The following is a 14,384-nucleotide window of genomic DNA, read 5'->3' as shown; positions in this document are numbered from 1 at the left end:
AGTCATTTTAACACGGGCATGTCCTAAGCAGGGGGTCAATTGTCTCTTTTTGATTAACATGGGACTATCTAATAGCTGGTCCAAAGTAGACAACGCATTGGATTCACATACTGGTTACATATCATCAGTTACCTTGCTAGCTTTGTAACAGGTTACTTGATCAGCTACTTGACTAGTCATTTTAATACGGGCATGTTCAATTTACCTTTTTGATTACAATGTGACTATCTGATAGCTGATCGAAAGTAGTCAACGCTTCTGATAAGTAAAATAAAGTGCAGTACAAAAAAAGTTTGAAATGACTTCATCATAAGTTACTAAGAGATACTAAAGTGACTATTCACTTCATGATATGTTACATGGGATACCAGATACTTAAGCAAAAATAAAAATAAACTGTATGATAATTATATCAACACAATTTGTATAAAACCACTTTTAAAGTGACTACATTCCAGATTACTTAGAGACACTTAAGTGTAAATTGTCTTCACGCTAGATTACCTGGGATGTATAAAGTAACCAATTGTCTTCTCTCTGCACTACAAAGTGTTCACACGTGTCAAATGACCGAAATATATAAATTGGAGTCAGCCAAGTGATAAGACATTTGTGACAATTACTGCCTTTAAGGGATACATTGACTACTTGCTTAACTGCTGGGTACATACTCAATTGTACGTATCCCTTTTAGACAGTCTAATTACTTTCATGACTCTAATTCAAATAATTTTTTAGGACATTTGGCCCCAATGAACTCTTTGTAATGTTAAGAGAAGTCAACTGGTTATTATATATATTATATGAAGTCAATGGTTACTTTAGTGTCTCAAAGTATCTAGGGTGTAGTCACTTTTAACTTATGTTTGTACAGCACTATAGGATAGTCAATTCACTTTCGCCTAGGTGTCACGAACATGTTCAAATAACTAGTCACATATAGCTAATTCTGTAACCAGTTGTGACCTTAAAAAATTGGTAAAATAACTAATTAGATACAGTCAGCCAGAACTGCTGGGTACTTACTGAAATCTTTTTAATGTTGTTACAAATACAATGGCACAAGCTTGTATGCATGCATGATCTTGTATTTTAATAATAATAAAAAAAATAATAATTTCAGTTCAGTCAGACTGAATACACAGAAGGTACAGTTACTTCCAGTGAAAATGTACCACTTCAAAAGAATTTGGTTTATTAATAATTCAAAAGAAAATACGAAATTTAACACATATGGCTCATTAGCTGCAACAACGTTATAACTCAAAATCCGGGTGTTTTGAACTGAGTAAAAAAGTTAAATATTTTTAGAATGAGCGTGTTTTTTCGTTGTAAACGTCAAAATTAAAATTCATGTTTTCTCATATATTTGACAAATAAAAATTTGGGTTAAATCCAGATTAGAAAGATAAATATCTACTATTTAAATCCAGGTTTTATTTCTGAAATCGCATGATTTGTTGAATAGTAAAATGTCATAAAACATTCAAAGCCGTTTTTCTCGAAACGACTTTTTTTAATTATGAATTATGTTGTTTATCAAAAATATTCTATGTTTACAATCATGACGTGATCACAAATACTGCATAATATGGTTATAATATGCCCTCTAATAGGTTTATAACTGTATTCTAACTGAGCTTGAATCATAATATGATTGTGCTACAACCATAATACCATGATTTTAGATAAACATATTATGGTCCCAGCAAAAACTTCAATTAGAGCTAGTTTCTTACTTGTCAGTTAAACGTAGCTTAACACCCTGTTATATTAAAGCTGAAATATATTTCGCCGAGATTTAACCAATGATTTTTTTATACTTTTTTTTGGAATTTAAATTATAATGGCAGAGTCACAAGACTCTCAAATTGCCAGGTTGTCCCACGTTGATTTAAGTTGGTTCCTAGGCGACCTACTATATCTTCATATAGGAAGCTGGAACGCTTAAACCTTGTTGTAAAATTAAAAAGACACGCGGTTGGTGCAAACGACGTAGAACAGGAACCGTTATACGAAGCCTTACATCACACACGTGCCAGAGTGAGACCCAAAATTGTCGAAGGCAAAAAAACGAAAACGGGCCTGATTGCACTTAAAAAATAATTACAATGACGAGCGAGTTGTTAATCAACCCAGACCTACTTTGCGACTGCATTTTATACTTAGGTTTAACTCACCAATGATGCTCAGTTAAACCTAGATTATAGTTTTTTTAACAATGTCACATTTGCTCTGTGAATGACTGTATGTATGAAAGCACCTACATTGGGGGATTACTTCAAAGTACAAACAAACACACATTATTTATTATATTTTTACTACAAACATTTTGGAGTTGCTACGAATAGTAAATAAATAACTGGTTTTCCTTTTTGTATTTGCTTGTGTCAGTTCAGTGGTTGTAGTTTATTTTTTGACATTATGTTGGAAGAATAAAAAAAAAAGAATTTGAAATCAAAGAAACCAGTAACAGAATAATAACGTAAGTAAACAACAGCAACAACAACATCAAATCATGCCTGAATTTATGTGCTACTGGTCTTGAGCGTTAGAGAAAAACAGAGAACTCAAATAATTATTTCGTTTTTCTTTAAAAAAAAATTAATAATAATAGTTAAGGAAATAAGCAGAAATTATTATCAAATTGATAATATTTTTCATTAAAAACTATGTTTACTAGTGAGTAAACATTAGAGTACGACCGAAACCGAACTGAACCCAATGCGAATATTCGTTTGGAAAACATACTTAGGGCAGTTTAAGCGGCCGTTGATGTAATTAAAACTACCTTTAATTAACGTAAGTGAGATTATTGAATATGAAACTGGGTTGTACTTGTGTGAAAAAATTATTTTTTTCATTTTTTAGAGCCTAAAACCATTTCTGTAATGGAATATGGTTTCTCTAATTGGCTTCTTTTTGATTAATAGGTTTTGCTCAAAGTTGATTTAGGTGACATTTCTTTTTTAGAGAACTGGGGAGTTACTCTTATTGCGATGCGAAAGAAAAACTGAACAATTGGTATTCCTTATTGCGTTTTCGCATCGCACAAAAAATGTGTTTAAAATGTTTTTATTTACAGTTTTGACATTTCATTTCGCTATTGTTTATTTTGTGGTGCCAGTGTTGCTTATTTTTCAACTTATATTGCGAAAGCGTTTTTGTAGACGATACAGAGTACTAAATTGTATTCTTATCGCATTTACCTTTCGCATCGAACTTGCTTTCACATCGCAATAGAGAGTAGCAGGGGGGTTGTTTTGTTGAAACAATCGATTTATATATGTATCGAATTTCTTGATCTTCGGAAGCACATCCAACTGTACTATTATTTCAACATATAGATACGCTGATAGACGCAGATCTTTAAATTCAATTCCCTTATTGTTATGGCCCAGAATATAAATACTTTATAGGGTCGTAAATAGGTAGCAAACTTATTTATATTTAGTATCTTTTTATTCTGATCTGATTAATCATACTCGTATACTCAAACTCAGGGGGGTTACTCTCTATTGCGATGCGAAAGAAAAATGGTACAATTGGTACCCTTTATTGCGTTTTCGCATCGCACAAAAAATTATTTTAGAATGTTTTTATTTACAGGTTTTGACATTTCATTTTGTCATTCTTCGCTATTGTTTATTTTGTGGTGCCTGTGTTGCTTCTTTATGCGAAAGCGCTTGCGTAGACGACACAGAGTACCAAATTGTATTCTTCTCGCATTTACCTTTCGTATCGAAATTGCTTTCGCATCGCAATAGAGAGTAACCCCCCTGATCTTTAAATTGATCTCAAAATGAATTTTCTAGGAATTATCAAGATATTAAATAACTTATTTACAACAATCATGACATAGGTTATAAAAATAACATAGTATTCCTGCGTCATATCAGAAGTGCGGATTTTGAAGCGGAAGATAAACATCGCCCAGGCCAGCCAAACAAGTTTGAAGACCAAGAATTAGAGGCATTACTCCATGAAAATTGTTGTCAAATACAACAATTACAAAAATACAAAAATCATTGGGAGCTTCTCAATCAGTAATTTCAAAAGGTTTGTAAGCAGCAGTATTCATTTAAAAGCAGGGAAATTTGGTACGATACGAGTTGTAGCTGAGAGACCTTAAAATACGATCTTGCATGTCTGAAATGATGCTTGAACACTATAAAAGAATAAGAGATCGTATGTGAGGCCCGATCTACCAGCCAACTCGACACCAAAGCCAAATATCCATGGCGCTAAGGTAATGCTCTGTATTTGGTGGGAGCAAAAGTGTCATATCTTTATATGAGCTGCTGAAATCTGAGCAGACCATCACAGGCTGAACGCAACTGAATCGTTTGAAGCGAGCATTGGCCGAAAACGCCACACATGAAACCGTAATATTCCATCTTGACAACACTCGGCCACATGTTGCAATACCTGTTAAAAAGTATTTATAATGAAGTTTTTGGGAAGTCCAGACTGTACTTCGTCCGTTTAGATCATTGGTAGGCGTTCATATTGTTGAGATTACGAACATTTTCGTGAATTTACACGTACACAACCCGAAAGTAAACAAAACACACAGTAAGAGCGTAAAAAATACAAATAACTCATTTAGTTGCAAACAATAGAGCGTAAAAATACAAATATTTCATTCTGTTGCTTGATGTTGTTGCGAATTTTTTATTTTTAACCCATACATGCACACAAACTACAATTTCTCTTTTTGCGGTTCCCTGGTTTAGATCGATGCTGAGCGCTCTCTCACTTTGGAACAGAATATCCGATATTGGCTTCCTTCGTTCTTGGCCTCAAAAGATGAGCAGTTCTTTTGGATCGGTATCCTTATGTTCTTAGAAAAATGAGGAAAAGGTCATAGGTAACAATGGCCAATATTTTGAATAAATTTATGTTGTACAAATGTCTCAAAATAAAATTTCTTGATGTTAAATGACTTTCATATGGCATGCAAGAAACCTTCTAACATACATTCGGAAACCTACCAATAAACAATATTTTAATAATATTGATGATAACCTGAGAATTAAACTTCAAATTGAATTTTGACTTTCACAAATCTATCCTTTACGAGTTTTTTACATAATATTTTGAGCAACGTTTTCATAGCACTTTTTTATATTATCAAATACGAGGGCAAGGACAGATTAGATATTGAATGTGCAGTTTCCATAGCAAAAATCCATGAATTAGGATACGAATTGGTCGCTCTTCCGCTATATTCTACGAATTCAGCACCGAGTGACTATTTCTTGTTTCCATACCTGAAGAAATGGCTCCCACCTACACGCAGAGAAAAAATATAATTGGGCATGGTTACTGTAACCATTTAAATAGTGTTACAAGATTTTTAACAATATTATAGTCACAGTAACTATTTACATGATTATGGTAACCATAATATCGTTAATTTATGATTCACATGATTGTATCAACCATATATATGGTTACAGTAAACAAATATATGTTTGTGGCAACCATATTTATGATGAATAATTTTATCATAATATGTTGTTCTCAGATTATGATAAGACTTAAGCCGAGAGCAACATAATATGATAAGTCCTTCATCATATGAATGGTTGTCACAAACATATATTTGTTTACTGTAACCATATATATGGTTGATACAATCATGTGAATCGTAAATTAACTATATTATGGTTACCACAATCATGTAAATGGTTACTGTGACTATAATATAGTTAAAAAACTTGTAACAATATTGAAATGGTTACAGTAACCATGCCCAACTATATTTTTTCTCTGCGTGTATTTTGACGACTTCGAGAAATATTATTTTTTTGGAAGGAAAAGACTAATTGAAGAGAAGTTGGATGTTGAAAAATAAAAAGTTTCTTATCCAAAAACCTGTGTTTCATTCAAAAAGTCAAGCCAGCTCAAAACCTAAACTTTTTAATTTCTTAAAGCCGAAACCGCTGTTTTAAAATTGTTCTGTTGTTTGGAAACTCTAATTTATATATTTTTTTTAAAAATAATAAAATATCAATTAGTATTTTTGGATGTAATTAAGATATCGTCGATTCTAAACATTTTGCTGGGTTAATTCTGATTTGAAAAAGTAAACTTTTAAATTGAATTACGCATTTTTTGTAGATTTAACTTAATTGAAACTCTTAAATGTTTTAATAAAACGAAATACATACATTATTATATATTTTGACTAATTATTTGGATAATTTGACTGGTTTTTGGCATAATTTAATATTAAAAATGTAGCAGAATTCCTGGCATAAAATTGGAATTTCTTTTTAAATTTTTTTTAATTTATTCGATTAAAGTTAAAATATTTAACATGTAGTTTTTATGTCATAACATTTTTAAACGAGTAAACGAGCGAGCGAGCATGTTGTTTATTGATTCCGGGGTTTTCCTAACAACATTTCGTACTATTCGTAGTGCTATGATGCTGATGATGATGATATTGCGGTGATGTTGCTGGTAATTGTAGTGGTCGATGACTATATCACTTTGCCTCTGGCTAAACATTGTTAAGTTCGTGTCAAAGAGTGAATTTCTAGTTGTGTCGAGTAAAAAACACAATAAATAGTTAGATAGTCACTGGTTAGAGCAGAGATGAACTGAACTGAACTGCAGAGAAACTGGTTCAGGTACCTGAACCTCAATCTTATTGTACAAAAATACTTAACGAATTGGGATTCTATGTAGCCAAATACTCGATTAAATTTCAAAGCATGGCCAGTTACAGAAACAGACACACAAATAATCATTTGTGGTCAGAGTCTTGATGCAGACAAAACACTTTAATGTTTATTGTTTGTACATTCGTACATACATATATATTTTTTTCTAATTGAATGAAAACTAAAAGTGTTTTGGATTTTAAATGAAAATGTCTAGGTTTTATTTTTATGTTATGAATTAAATTTTTGTGTATTTTTTTAAGGTAATCTGTCTACCTGTCTTGCTGCCTCTAACAGTTGAACTGAATTTTAGTCTACATATTATATTAAGTGTTTGTGTGTACGTACATGGTTTTATTTATAATTTATTATAATTTGTATTAGTTTTGTTGTTTGGTTTTTATTTATAGCGTGTGCATTGTTGTAGTACTTTAATCTTAATGATTATTTGACATTGAATTGAATAACAACGATTGATTCAAACAGGCCTGAAAGCCCTAAACTTATAATTAACGACATGAATAGCAGCAGCTATAAACAAATAGAAAAGCACATTCAAAATACAGAGTTGCTTTAACAAAAAACTAACTCCTAAATTCAAATTACTAAAACCAATGTATAACCTTACAAATAAACCTCTATAGTAAATATTATTTAAATAACAAAGCTATGAGAGTTCAATAAAATTTAGCATTTTGCACAAATATTTTAAAAATAAACGTTTTTTTTTAATAAATGTAAAGCGCCTGTATAGAACTCTATAAAAAACAATTATAATTGTAAAATATGTACCTATTTGCAAATATTTATTTCAAGAAATTTTAAAATTGATTCACAATAATTTCAGTCACAAAGTGGGAAACCACAATAAACTTCTATGATTTTATAAATATGAATAAATTTAGTATTATGGTGTTTTGTACTTTATACTTTTAACTTACTATTGTTAGGTGGGAATTTTATTTCTACGAAAATAAAGCCATAATATGTATTTGTATTTATATTTTTTTAAATACATACATATCATCGATACGCCTATATAGAGGGCCTTTTCAGGGCTTATATGAATTCATTACACATTAAATTAATTACACGTAACATCGTGGAAAAATCATCAATCATCAATATATAAATTGTCTATTAACTGTTAGAATAATTAAAAATGTTTGATTTTCCTATAACTAATAATCGGATTAATTTATTTCGATTAAATGATTAACAAATACTAAATCGTTACTCCTAAATTACTGCTAACATTTTTGCTTGTCTACAGATACACCCAGAGTGTCTGGTTTGAATCGAACCTGCAACCCTGAGGATACCTATCTGAGATTAATAACTTAAAGGGAAAATACCTATAAATGCAAGAATATCTAGGAGACTAAGTCATAGACAATATCGGCCGAATATATAGCTCGCATATATAATTACATAATTCATTCATGCTACCAATTATTTAAAAACTTTAAATGAATTGAATTTCGAAAACTCGGAAAAACTATTTCTGACAGATGGTTAGACAAATTTCGCTTAATCGAAATCCAATATAAACCGTATAGGGTCGCAAATCTATCAAGCTTACCACTCATATTAAAGGGTATAAAAATATGTGCCTATATGTAAGTCGGATTTGCATATGTAACAGTTTGGGTCAACTGAAAGGTTCAAAAACAATACATAACAAACTAAATGACAGCAAATGCACTGTATATATTTAAATACAAGCCTACCTTGGATGATTAATTGTCTGTTCCAAAGTGAAAATATCAAAAAGAAATTTTTACTACCTATAACAACATTTAGTAAAATAAATTACAGAGTAGGTATGTACATAAATTCTATTGCATATGTACAAACGTATAAACATAAATATTTATTAATAATTTTTGCATTTTTATACACTTGCGAAAAAAAAAGAAAATATTTTTTTAGTTTGTTTTATAACCATCAAAAAACCTTTAAATTCAAAGCATACTAATTTTCTAGCAAACAAATTAAAATAATAAATTGTATATAATCTAGAAACATGATGAGAATATTATTATTAAGGAAACGAAGACGAAAATCAATCAAAGCACAACACTACATATACTCTTGCTTATTACTCAATGTCTGCTATTTGGAGGTGTAGGTGAGAAAAAGAGATAACAAGTGTTACTAAGTTCAAAGAGAAAAACAAAACAAAAAATAAAGAAAAAAACAAAATACAAGTAAAATCAAGCGAGCGACTGTGTAAATGAATGAAATACAAAAGAAAATGTTGATGTTATTTTTTTTTTCATTTTGTCTGGCTGTGGTATTTAGTGTTGCCAATGCTATTGTGTTTATTAAAGGACAGAGATTTAATAAGATGTAGGTAGGTACTGTTTTTAATTTTTTAGTTGTTAAAATTACCGGCAAATTCGTTCCATTAAAGTTTTATTACGCTTCTTATAAAGAGTTAACATTTATTTAGCACTATCAAATATTTAATCAAATTATTTATACAATTGTTGCTATTTCACCCTCTCTGAATCCGTGACCTTAGACTTTTTGTATTCCTCAAAAGCTTACTGAAAGACTTTTGATTAATTGGTCATAAAGTGAATTTTTTAAGATCATGAAAATCATTATAATCCGACTTAATTTTTTTTTTCAGAACCGAATCTCCATCAAACCGAAACTTTTACATTTTAATCGATAGATAGATTTTAGGATTTTCATTATTGTACTCACTTTTAAGGCTCTCTGAATGTATATTCTGGATCGTTATCGATAGCGATATAGCCATGTCCGTCTGAAATTAACTTGCCTAACAAATGCCTGAGATATGTAGGTATATGGAAACAAGTAAGAGAGCTATATTCGGCTGTGCCGAATCTTATATACTCTTCAACAAATTATACTTCAAAATAATATTTTTTAAATATTTTTAGGTAAACAAGATTTCAAACCAAATACATATAAAAATACCAAAAAATCAATTTGTATCAATTTTTTGTATTAAACGTTTTCGGGTTTGAGGGGTTCCACATACTGAGTTAGCGGTTTTTAGAATTTTTTGAAGTGCAATCTTGTGTGACATGTTCTAAAAGTGTTGGCAACACTGTTTGGCTATGTAAGAGCAAAGAAATTACAATTAAAATCAGTGTTGCCAAATCCAAGGAAGCAAAACACTAACATATATTTGAAAGGAGTTAAATTATAATTAATAGTTTTATTTTTTATAAATTTAAACTGTGCTGGAGATAAATATGTATCTCCAGCAATAGTTCATAACAAAATAATAACGAACTAAAAGAAAATTGCGAAAATTAGAATTAAAACACATGTAAATGATTTACAATATTGGTTAATAAAAGTTAGTATTTAACAACAAAAATATACCTATATAAAATTAAAAAACTCTTACCTTGTTTTCACTTTGATGATTAATTGGATGATTATGTTGATTTATTTAACAGTTTATTTTAGTTCAGTTTAGTCATTTAATCTCCATACGATTTCTTATCATATCATTGGAAAAAATAGAAATTGGTTAATTCTGAGTATCTATTTGATTAAGAGAATCCACCGGAATTTTATTGTTCACATTTTCACATAATTTTTCTTTCTTTAAGTTAATTTAGATTAATGTTATTTTTTTACAAGTTAAGTTTTAGGTATTATTTTCACAATTTTATATTATCTTGATGTTATACTTTAAATTAAATACAAAAAAAATAGGTATAAATTGAAGAATATGCATTTTTGCATTTTACATTTTCTCACACATACACACCGACTAAAAGTTAATAAATAAAATGTTTGTATGAAACAAATTATACGAGAAAAAAGCACAGAATAAATGTTAATATCGTTGTTGTTGTATGATGGGGGTACACGGGTGGCAAAAAACAACGACAGCTACACCAACGACACAACATGGCCATTGTTGACGTATGTATGCATTGAAGGAAGAGATAGAGAGTGAAAAAAAAAGTGACAAAGAGAGTGCGAAAAAGAGAATAGTTTGGTGTGTTTGCACGAGTATCCACCAAATCTAATAATTTTTGCAACATTTTTACTAAAAATAGGCAATTGATTATCTTTTTAAGTTCAAAATGAATTAATCAAGTTTAAAGAATCATATTTTCATCAATTGTGAATGGGTAGATTTATCTTAATAATATTTTTAAGAATTTTATTTCTAATACAAATATGTACGAAGGTCGTGCGGAAAATCTTGATTTTTTATTAAAAAACTTAGTTATTTAGCGGCTTTACCTTAAACAAAAAATCATCATAAAAAATATATTCCTATTAAGTATATCATACGCGACTGGATTTTCAAATACCGGGATCCAGAATTTAATAAATGCAAATCTCGCGATTTTTGTTTCGCTTTAAAAAACATAAAATTTAACAATGAAAACCATTTATTTCATAAATGTAATCAAATAAAAATATATCAAAACAAAAACTATAGCTGTAAGTCTAGCTGTAAGGTATCCTTATCAGTATGTATAGTAAATTTGACTCATTTTTTTCCAATTTTATTCAAAATTTAAATGACGACTTTACGATACTGCAAAACTAATTCTACCTTAATTCATTGAAATAAAATTAATTGAAAATAAAAGGTAATTAATATTTAATATAAATAATTTTGAAAAAAAGAGGTAGGTATATAAATATTTATCCAGATTCTGAAATGTATGACAGTGAAAAATTACCAACAAAACTACAAATTTTACGATTCTTGCATGGAACATCGTTTTGTTATAGGCTGCTTAGTAACAAAAAAGAATAAAATCAAATCAAAATGTCATTAATATTATTCAATTTATGGAGTTGACGAAAAACATGGTTCACAATCAACTCGAAATTAATAATACACTTGTGAATGCAAGGTAATCAATTGGGATTTGTTAATCCCGGGATTTTTGGCTTCAAGAATTTAGATATTGAATTTGCTAAATTATATCAGAACTCTAATACTTTACATTTTGTAATAAATTGGCAAAAATGTGGCATTTTTGAAAAGTTGTTTGAAAAATATTGTTAATGATGGTTACGCAAATCAAACTCACTCGCACTATAAATTTATCACACAAATAGATAGTTTTTTTCATAAAACATATGAATAATCTTACTATGTACCTATTTGACTATTGATTTTGTAAACATTTTATTGCCCATTCTTGCAGAGCTCAATATTAGAGATTTTTATAAACAAAATCGATTAAGCTGAAAGACTTCAATCTGTAACTTTTTTTACTGTAATGAAAATATTATACGTCATTTTTAGTGGAATGAGATTTTGTAACAAATAGATAAGAAGGTAGATATATAAAAATCAGTGACACATAATACTATATCTGCTTCGAAGGCTTAAATAAGTTGTAGGAACATAATATATGTAAATGATTAAAAATTGGTTAATATTTTTAATGAATTAGTTGAATTTAGTTTTTGAACTAAAGTTTCAGATGGAAGATAAAGTTAATAAAATTAGATACAGAACTGGTATGTAGTTGGTTAGTCAAAAATACAAAATAGATACCAAATACGTAGTGGTATTTTATAGATTTGAAATTTGTATACCTTTAAACCCCATTGAACACCTAGTCAAATTGTCTTTATTCCCACATATAGTTGTTTATATACGCATAGGTATGTACTTAGGTCCATAATTATTTCTACTATACAATACACAAGTGTATCTACCTAACTAAAACAACAATAGCAATAAATAAATATATACATAAGTGTATTTATTATATACATATGTATCTATAATACGAGTATGTGTGAAGCTTTTTTTTCATTTAGTATAAACTTTAGCCGAGAATATTTTTCATCCATTCATTCAAGAAAATTGAAATGAGCAAATATTTTTCCAAAATAAAAAACAACAAAACACAAATACAATACACCGCAAAAAAAAGCACAACCCCACCTTCCCACCCACAAACCATGTCAGTCAGTACGACTATCACCTCTTCTACTGGCATTATTTGCCTTTTGCAATATAACTTCATCTCGCCCCGCCGTTCATTTCAGGGCTCCAAAAACAAATTGTATGTACTCGTCGTTATCGCATTCGTTGTCGTCCGCCGTTCGTCGTCTTTTTTTTATTCACTTCATTCTAACCTCTTCTTGTTCTTCTTTAACCAACATCAACAACAAAAACAACGTATTGGGGCACACGCTTTTTTGCTGTATTTTTTTTTTCTTTCTCTCTCTTTCTGTCGTTTTCAATACATTCACATTCATAGCTGTAGCTGTTTACAGTCCCCAACCCACCACTTGTTTGTTTCCACACTTTACATTCTTGTATATATCAGAATATATGTATGTACATTTGTTTTATTTCATTTGAATTTGTATACATTTTGTTTTTATTTTTATTATTGTGCTACAACACACCCGACGGACATCGTAAGTATTGGAGTAAAATCCGTAAAAAATAAAATGTTTTCTTCGTACTCACGCATTCACAAAAACAACACTCACATACATATACACTGTTTTATACATTTCGATTATAAATTACGCTCTAAAATTTCTTAGCAAAAAGGATTTCAATTGGATTTTTTCGGATAAGCTTTTTTTTGCCCTTTAGAAAAATTGTATATATATACTTATTATTATACACAACTCATTGTTATAACTGTTTTTTTTATTATTATTTTAGTAAATTCTGAAGTAATTTGTAAGTTCACTGTTTAAAATTTCAATCTATTATTTGTAATTTTTTTTTTTTAAATAATTTTTCACTTTGCATTATTTTTTTTTATTTTTTTTTACACCTTACAAAACTATTTTACAATTTATTATAAAACTATACTCCGAGAACGGTCCTCTCAGCGAACCAGCTCAACGCAAAGTGACGGGCGAGAAAATAACAAAGTAGTTTATCGAACCAGAGATGGCAAAGAAGGTACAATTGTACTTTTTTAGTACAATTCGAAGATGAAAAATATGATGGTATAGCAATGACTCATTTGGTACAATTTTATAATTATTTTTTTTTAATAATAAAATTAAACTACAGTTCATCATATACATATGTATACTTCAATTTTATACCTAAACGGTCATTTTTTTTATTTATTTCCTTTCCTTCAATTATTCTTATTAAAAACGAAATATTAATAAGTACAATGTTGTATGCTTGTTGGTACAATTTTTAAATTTCTTTTACCATCCCTATATCAAACTAGAGAGAGAATATTACTCAAGTCACTTGAGTAATATTCTCTCTCTTCAAAAAGAGTGAAAAATTAGTTTGATATAGGCAAGGCGAATTCATACAAGGTGGTGTCAGTTCTACAAAAACAACGATTGGTCTTAACAAATGTCAAAAAACCAAAATGAAAAATTAAACAAATAAGTATTTAAACTTAATATAGTGTAGATAATTGAATAGTGAGGGCTTTACTTATTTATGTAAATAATAAATATTTTGTTAATAAGCTTAGAATATGTAGATATTTAAATATAAAAACAAGCTTTGACAGTTGTTAGAACCAAAAATCGAAAAAAAAAATTATCAGCTGTTTGACTGACTCCACCTTGTATAAATTCGCCTTGGATATAGGGATGGTAAAAGAAATTTAAAAATAGTACCAACAAGCATTCAATTGTACTTTTTCGAAACAGATTGTACTTATTAATATTTCGTTTTTAATAAGGATAATTGAGTAGTCAAGTGTGCAGAAAAATTACTGTGAGGTAAAAAATGCC

General features: G+C 29.4%; 1 protein-coding gene across 4 annotated transcripts in view; it reads right to left on the bottom strand.

Annotated features, from left to right (window-relative positions):
- The window catches only part of cic (Putative transcription factor capicua), a 70,943-nt gene extending 57,390 nt beyond the window's left edge, over window positions 1-13,553 (bottom strand). For 3 of the 4 annotated variants that reach the window (XM_065498823.1, XM_065498825.1, XM_065498826.1), the window contains exons 1-2: window positions 13,192-13,553; window positions 10,066-10,437 (exon numbers count right to left, since the gene is read on the bottom strand). The gene's annotated coding sequence lies outside the window, so the exon portion shown is untranslated. The remainder of the gene's footprint in view (window positions 1-10,065; window positions 10,438-13,191) is intronic. The other variant, XM_065498824.1, reaches the window with a different exon arrangement.
- Between the last annotated feature and the right edge of the window lie 831 nt (window positions 13,554-14,384).

This window comes from Calliphora vicina, chromosome 1 (assembly GCF_958450345.1).
Source record: "Calliphora vicina chromosome 1, idCalVici1.1, whole genome shotgun sequence".
NCBI lineage: Eukaryota > Metazoa > Arthropoda > Insecta > Diptera > Calliphoridae > Calliphora > Calliphora vicina.
The sequence above is the reverse complement of the archived record's forward strand: the minus strand, read 5'-3'. Positions and strand labels throughout refer to the sequence as shown.